This window comes from Nomascus leucogenys, chromosome 24 (genome assembly GCF_006542625.1).
Source record: "Nomascus leucogenys isolate Asia chromosome 24, Asia_NLE_v1, whole genome shotgun sequence".
In the NCBI taxonomy this organism is placed as follows: Eukaryota; Metazoa; Chordata; class Mammalia; order Primates; family Hylobatidae; genus Nomascus; species Nomascus leucogenys.
Genome location: NC_044404.1, coordinates 10,237,363 through 10,245,269, shown reverse-complemented (window position 1 = coordinate 10,245,269; position 7,907 = coordinate 10,237,363). Strand labels below are relative to the sequence as shown.

The window sequence follows — 7,907 nt, the reverse complement described above, 5'->3', positions numbered from 1 at the left end:
CCACCCCTAAGCGATACATTTAAGTCTTCCCAGCCCTCCTGCCTTACATGAAATCCGATTAGGGCAGTTTGCATTTTTACTTTAACGGGGACATGTGATATTTAGTACCTTCGGTCAAGACGCCCCTCAAAGCGGTTTTCGGGCTCTGCGTCCCAGCACGGCCTCCCGCGCGCTTTCGAAACGTCACCCTTGTCAGCTGACCAGTTCTCCTCCAATCCCGCCTCGGGGGCGGGGCTCGGCGCACCGTCTCTACAGCAACGCCTTAGCCAGACGGTGCTCAGGTTTTCGGGACCGCGCGTGGCGCTCTCAGATGACGTCACACACCCGCAGCGCTTGCGTGACGTAAGCCCTGCTCAGTAAGAAGGTTACGCAGGTCGGCAGGTATGAAGAGCACTACCTCGCACACTGCGCATGCGCCATCTCGGGTGGCCTCAAGGTTGCTGTCGGGAGTTGGGTTTGAGGTCGGCTCCCTCCGGCTGCTGTCTCTTTAACCTGAACTAGAGAAGTCCTCCGCGATGCTGCAGTTTCCGGCTGGCTTTCTCGGAGCCACCTTGCGGGCAGATATCCGAGAATCAGAGTTCATTCTCTTCATCTTGCCCATCTCTTCTTATCTCTGCTGGCGAGTTCTTCGTTGCATCCCTGTCTGAAAGTGCTAGTCGAACTCCCAATTTGCTGTTGCCCGCAAGCTTCCTCTAGCAGGTCATCTCCCTTCGAAACAGATGCTTTCAAATCTTGTGTCCTGGAAAGATTAGTAACCGTGCTTTTTAGCACTGGTGTTTGTAAGGGTAACCAGGCTACGACTGAGGACCTGAGAATTTCGGCTTTGAATCAAGTACTTGAACTTTTACGTGCTAGGACCCGTGACTTTTGTTGACTGCTCGTGACTCTTTCTGTCTTCTTTCACATTTTTAGCCAGGATCCAAACAGTTGGCCTTGCTAAGTAAATGACCTCCAGAAAAATGAAGTATCGGCCGGGCGTGGTGGCTCACACCTGTTACCCCAGCACTTTGCCAGGCCGAGTTGGGCGGATCACTTGAGGCCAGCCTGGCCAACATGGTGAAAACCCGTCTCTACTAAAAATACAAAAATTAGCCGGGGGTGGTGGTGCACGCCTGTAATCCCAGCTGCTCCGGAGGCTGAGGCAGGAGAATCGCTTGAACCTGGGAGGTGGAGGTTGCAGTGAGTTGAGTTCGCACCACTGGACTCCAGCCTGATCGACAGTGAGACTCCGGCTCAAAAGAAACAAAAACAAACAAAAAACAAAGAAAAATAAAGTATCACTGTTCTAGAACTTAGAATTCCTTTACGTATTAATTGGCTGACATTAATTAAGCACCTATGCTTTTTTTTTTTTTTTTTTTTTTTGAGATGGAGTCTTGCTCTGTCTCCTGGCTGGAGTGCAGTGGCGCGATCTCGGCTCACTGCAATCTCTGCCTCCCGGGTTCAAGCAATTCTCCTGCCTCAGCCTCCCGAGTAGCTGGGACTACAAGCACCCGTTCTTTCCTGGATACTGTGCTGAACCTGGGGGCTACAGTGAGGATGACATCTGTCTCTGACATCATGGCACATTTAGGTGATTAATTCAAGAAACATTGAAGTCCCAACTGTTTGCTAGGTACAGTTTAGATTATAAATGCTCATTGAAAGAATGAAATGTGAACTAAGATCTAGCATGAGGCTGGGATTCGGTTTGAATCGAAACTTGGCCCTGCTCCTTAGGCGCTGTATGAGCTGGGGTGACTTCTGAACCCTCCTGCACATCTATTTCATGATTCATAAAAATGGGCATAATAATGCCTACTTCCTTAAGGTATCATGAGAGTTAAACCTCATGCTATGGTTTGGGGAGTCTTGTTCCCACTTCCTTATGATTCTTCCCTTCAGAAAAATGAAAAATTAAAAACCCTGTTTTCTCCTTATGCAGAGGACACCACCACTAATGGGAAAACTGCCCCCTGACCAGCACATGGCCTCAGCATTCATCCACAGATGCTCCTCAAATTGTTTTAAAAACAGCTTTTTTAAAACTGTTTGTCTATGAAGATTAAATGAGTTAATAATATAAGCAAAGCACTTAGCATGGCTACTGGGCGCGGTGGCTCACGCCTGTAATTCCAGCACTTTGGGAGGCCAAAGCAGGTGGATCACTTGAGGTCAGGAGTTCAAGACCAGCCTGACCAACATGGCGAAACCCTGTCTCTATTAAAAATACAAAAAAATTAGCCGGGCGTGGTGGCACATGCCTGTAATCCCAGCTACTTGGGAGGCTAAGGCAAGAGAATTGCTTGAACCTGGGAGGCAGAGGTTGCAGTAAGCCGAGATCTTGCCATTGCACTGCAGCCTGGGTGACAGAGCAAGACTCTGTCTCAAAAAACAAAAAAACCCAGCTTTTGTCCAGAGGTTGCTTTTTGTGGGTCTGTACGCTGAGGCCAAGTTCTATGTAAGCAGAGCCCTCCCACCTCACCTCCAAACAATGCCTCTAAACCATCACAATCTGAAAGGAAAATAAATCCCTTTCTTCAATGGTGACCTGAAGCTAGCCAAGGGCCGGGTGCTGGCAGGTGGCCTGCAAGACTGGGTGGGATCCCGGGTTACTGTCTGAGGAGGGATGCCTTGCTGTAAGGGTTGGGGAGCCAGTGTCTGGCTTCCTTGTCACCACAAGACCTGTGGTTTCCAGCTCTGTCTGCATCCAGGTCCCACTAACCAACAGCAGAAGAGAAAACAGTCGTGCACACAGGCGGACACACACACGCACACCCGGCCCCCCAGACGTGCACAGCCCTCAGAGGAAGTGGAGCACCAGATGTTCTGGGTTTCCTGTTCGATGCTTCCACAGCTGGTCGAGTCTGTGGTTGTGGTTTGTCTGTCTCGGGCTCATGTGAGAGACAAAAGCTGGGCTGACGGGAAACCTCTTCTCTCGGCCCCCACTCCCAGCTCTGACTGATCAGGAAACCTGGCAGGTCAGAAATTTCCTGAAACACCCAGAGCTGGATTCTCCCAAGAAGAAGCTGAACCCCTAACTCCCATCCCCGAGGAGCAGCCCCTGGGCTGATGATCAGGTGTTACAGAACCTGGGGCAACAGAAACCTCTACAAATACCCCATTTAGAAAGACCACCAGCGCTGCTGAACAGAATGAAACGGAGGCCAGGTTGCTATGGTCTCTACTCCAATGCCTGACATTGAGCCGCTGCTGCAAAACACTCAGCACATGAAGAAATGAATGAGGAACAGAGAACTTCACCTTTGGGGGTTGGGTGTACAAGCCCCAGCTGGGCCCCAAGTCCCATAAATAGCTTTGGATTCCAACAGACAAGCATTTGATGCAGCGAGTGCTGCCGACTTGCTCTGTGACTTGGAGCAAGTCATTTAGCCTCTCTGGGCCTGGTGTCTTCATCTTCAGAATGGAGACGATAATATCTACTTCACAAAGGTGTGAAGTCCCTGTGAGACACCGCATGTGGATATCCTCGACATTGTTTGCCCATCGTAACTGCTCCAGAGAGGCTGGGCTCCCTTTTCTCCTTGCAACACTGCTATTTATTTCAGGAGATACTCTAAAAGGGAAGCAAGCTAAAACAAAGAACAACCAAAAACACTGATCCCGGGACAACTGCCCGGCAGGACAGCAGAGCAAGGGTACTGGTGCTCTTCGTTGGGGGGATGTTGGGAGAAGGGACTGGAGCCATCCCAGGGTCTCTAGGCTCTGGAAGGGAGCACCACATGTCTTCTTCTGGGTGTGGAATAGGGTGAGTGTCTTGGAGGTGGAGGGAGAACAGGCAGAGTGCGCTCTCACCCGTTAGCTCTGTAGTGATCTTAATGATTAAGGCTACTGTTCAGTCTGCATTTGGACCTGAGCAACAGGGACCCTTGCCCAGAGGTCCATCCTTCAGCAGGCTGCACTCTGTCCCCCTCCACTGCAGCTGTCTCTATGAGATGAAGCATCTGTCGCTGAGCGTAGCCATCAGGGCCACTGCCCCTGAAATATGACTGACTAGGTTCAAATATTGACTCTGACACTTAGAAGCTGTGCCACCTTGGGGCAAGTTACTTCATCTATCTGTGCCTCACTTTCTTCCTTTATAAAATGGGCAAAATAATAACCACACTATCGATTGTCTGTGAAGATTAAATGAGTTGATAATATATGCAAAGCACTCAGCATGGCTACTGGCACAAGGGTCAGTAAATGTTAACTGTTCCACACATGAATATGTTTGATTCTTACAATGCCCCTATAGGTAGGTTCTGTTATTAGCTCTGTTTTACACATGAGAAAACTTAGGCACAGGAGGTAAAGTAACATTTTTGCAAGGTCACACCGATAAGTAGCAAGACTGAGGCTTTACTCCAGTTCTTTTTTTTTTTTTTTCGGAGGCATCTCACCAGGCTGGAGTGCAGTGGCACGATCTCGGCTCACTGCAACCTCTGCCTCCTGGGCTCAAGCAATTCTCCTGCCTCAGCCTCCCGAGTAGCTGGGATTACAGGTGTGCACCACCATGCCCGGCTAATTTTTGTATTTTTAGTAGATACGGAGTTTGATCATGTTGTCCAGGCTGGTCTCGAACTCCTGACCTCAGGCAATCCACCTGCCTTGGCCTCCCAAAGTGCTGGGATTACAGGCATGAGCCACCACACCTGGCCTCCAGTTCTTTCTGACTCTGGTCTGTGTGGCTTCACCATCACCCCCAGTTGCATTTTTTTTCTCTCCTGGGAGTCCACCACCTTCACCCCCACCCCCACTCCACCCCCCCTCCCCGCCCCATCCCATCCCCACCCCATTGATGCTCAGCCTCTCCCTGCTGTCCAGGATCTCACCACCTGCAACCTCCAGCTGGATTTGCCTTTTCAGATCAAGGTCTTGACTCTTGACTGATGCTTCCCCTCAAAAGCTGACCTTGCAGAATGACTTCGTACAAGCCACTGTTCCTGGCTGGGAATCACCCGAGTTCATTCATGAGAAGGTCCTGAGTGATCTAGGACTATTTGTATTTTAACCCAAAGAAATGAGTCTTTTGGGATAATTTCAGGCACAAAGAGCAGTCTGGCAGGGGAGACATTTTTTATTTGTTGCTTTAGTTGGGGAAGTAATCCTTTGGCTCACCTCTAAAATCCCACCGCTCCCCTCCCACTGTAGAAAGCTGACCGGATGGTTGGAGGCAATGTGGGGCAAGGATTCTCAAACTCAGCATAATTATGACCTGAGGAACTTAAAAAATGCACATTCCCAGGTTTTGGCTTTCCGTCTCTGAACTACATTTTTTTTTTTTTTTGAGACAGAGTCTCATTCTGTCACCCAAGCTGGAGTGCAGTGGCGTGATCTCAGCTCACTGCAACCTCTGCCTCCCAGCTTCAAGCGACTTTTGTGCCTCAGCCTCCCAAGTAGCTGGGGCTACAGGTATGCACTGCCACGCCTGGCTAATTTTTGTATTTTTAGTAGAGAGAGGGATTTTGTCATGTTGGCCAGCCTGGTGTCGAACTTCTGGCCTCGAGTGATCTGCCTGCCTTGGCCTCCCAAAGTGTTGGAATTACAGGTGTGAGCCACCATACCTGGCCAGAACTACATTTTGAGAAATACTGGTTTTTGTGGCAAGAGACACAGACCTAGGTTCAAGTACTATAATTAGCTGTGTGACCTTGAATGTGATCCTTCTGAGCTGCAATGCTCTTAGCTTTAAAACAGGAATTAAGCCTATCTCCTCCACCTCATGGGAGATCATCAGCAAACGTGCTTCATGCCTGTTAAATGCCTTGGCGTGTAGAAGAGTGCCATTTTTATACTAGTGCCAACCACGTGCTGTAGAGAAATACAAAGGAAGGCACAGACCTGGGCCCAAGCTCAGAGAGAAATTCCTTAAATCTTTGGGGCTGGATGTAAACTCATCAGCACTATTTTGAGTGAAGGCTATTGGCCAGAGTGGAAGGAAGTGTTCTCTATCTCACACATGCTGGTGCCTCCCAGTGAACAACACAGCAAAGTCTACAGAGTGTGTCAGGAGCTTGAATCAGGTGTGCCAGGCAATGCTGCGGTAACAAACAGCCCCTGGGTCTCAGTGGCTGAGCCCAGTGAAAGCTTACTTCTTGCTCATGTTGTCTGTCCCAGCAGGTCAGCAGGCAGTTTCAGTTCTCTTCCACAGACTCACTCAGGGACCCAAGCTGACGGAAGTTCCACCAGCTGTAGCGGCACCATCTGGAACACACGGCCTCAATGGCTGCGGCAGCTGGGAAACAGACCCTGGAGAAGGGTGCACTGGCTTTTTACTGCCTCAGCCTGGAAATGACACGTATCACTTCTGCTCAATTTCATCAGCCAAAGCTAGCCATATGGCACAGCTGGGAAACGCAGGGGAGCCAACGGCCTATGTAGTGAACATTATTGTTTCTGCCACAGAAAACTTCTAAGAGTAGGGAGATGTGAGAGCTCGTGGTTCAGATTTCCAGTTTGGGCACAAAGACGGATGTCTCCTAGAGAGAAAGAGATGGGACACTTCTCTGTGGAGTGGCTTCTGTTCCCTACATCCCAGAGAGGCTCAGCTTTCCTGGCCGATGGAGTGCAGTTTTATTTGAGAATATGTTTTGTTTTTTCCTTTTTCTTGTTCTTGCCTACCCTCAAAACATGGGAAGAAAAGCTGTCTGACTCAAACAGCCAGCAGTCTGGTCCAGGCCTCCTAAGATGGAGAGGCGCCATTTCCCAGCAGGCCAAGAAATGCCCCGGGAACTCCAAGGGTTCTGTGGGTCCCAGGATGAGAGGCTGACACAGCCAAGAAGACCCAGGGTGAGGCTGAGCGGAGGCTGAGGCGGCATGCCTGGCCGCCCACACTGCCATCCATCCTAGCGCTCTGTGCAGAGCACGGCTGAAAACTCCCCAAATATCTTTGGAAATGAAGAACACTGGGTTGGCACCTGGCAATTTGGGACAGCAGTTTCTCTGGAGCGCACAGCTTGGGAATTTGTCTGAAGAAATCTTTCATTCCTAGAGCGTTGGTGGATAAATGGCACTTATTTGTTTAACCTCAAATCAAGCCGCAGCCCCCATTTCTGGGGCTGCTTTGCCAGGGTTGTTTTAAAATAGCTGAACAAGCTGAAAATCATGGGTCTAGGTTGCTGGAATGGCTTTGCAGAGAGCAGCTGGGCTTAGGAAGTTCTTTAATTTTCCATAGAATGTGACTGGCAGTGGTTGGGGGTTGGGGTCGGGGGTAGGGGGAGGGAGGTGAGCTATCAGAGAGGAGCAAAGCCTGGGCCCTTCTTCTAGAAGGGTCCGTATTGGCTGAACGATCTCTGCAGTGGATTCAACCTGGTCTGGTGCCCTTGGGGGTTTGGGGTGGGATGTTATCCTGGAGGACTCCTTCCTGAGGGCTGCTGCAGGTGGCTTTGAATTCAACAGAGTGAAGTTCCTCGGTTATTCCTGTCTGACTAGGGTCAGTTTCCTCTTTTATTAATGGAACAGCTCTTTCCTCAGGAGAACCTATTTCATGGATTTAGGTAGGACTGACTCAGTAGTATACATAACTGTTTAATGGCGAGCTGGGGGCAGGCAGAGGGGCAGGGAGGAAAGCCTTGATTTGTAGCATTTGCCAATTTCCATGGTGTAAATACTCCCCCACTACCAGCTTCAAGCTCCAGACATAACATCACTGACTTTGGACTCGGGAAGAGATGAGCACACCCAGCTCTCACAAGCACATCCCCGGTGCTGATTCTACCCCATCCAGGGCTGGGCACATGACCCAAAGCTGCCCTATGGGAGTTCCTCAGGGCCATCAAAGGAGGCTGCTCCTTTTCTTAGGCATCGCTAAATAGAATATTAGTTGGGGGCTGCCAGCAGCCATCTTGCCAGCTCTAGAGAGAGAATTTGGTTGAGAGAGGGGGAGAAAGGGCACCCATGACATCCTCTGAACCCCTGAAGCC

The 7,907-nt window shown here is 50.0% G+C and overlaps 1 long non-coding RNA gene across 2 annotated transcripts; it reads left to right on the top strand.

The window, feature by feature from the left end:
- The first annotated feature begins 306 nt into the window (after positions 1 to 306).
- Positions 307 to 4,207, top strand: LOC115833041. 2 transcript variants are annotated; one of them, XR_004028474.1, is made up of 2 exons: positions 307 to 381; positions 1,925 to 4,207. It is a non-coding gene; the product is annotated as an uncharacterized LOC115833041 (long non-coding RNA). The 2 variants fall into 2 exon arrangements; XR_004028473.1 differs by lacking the exon at positions 307 to 381 and adding an exon at positions 387 to 461.
- The last annotated feature ends 3,700 nt before the right edge of the window (positions 4,208 to 7,907 follow it).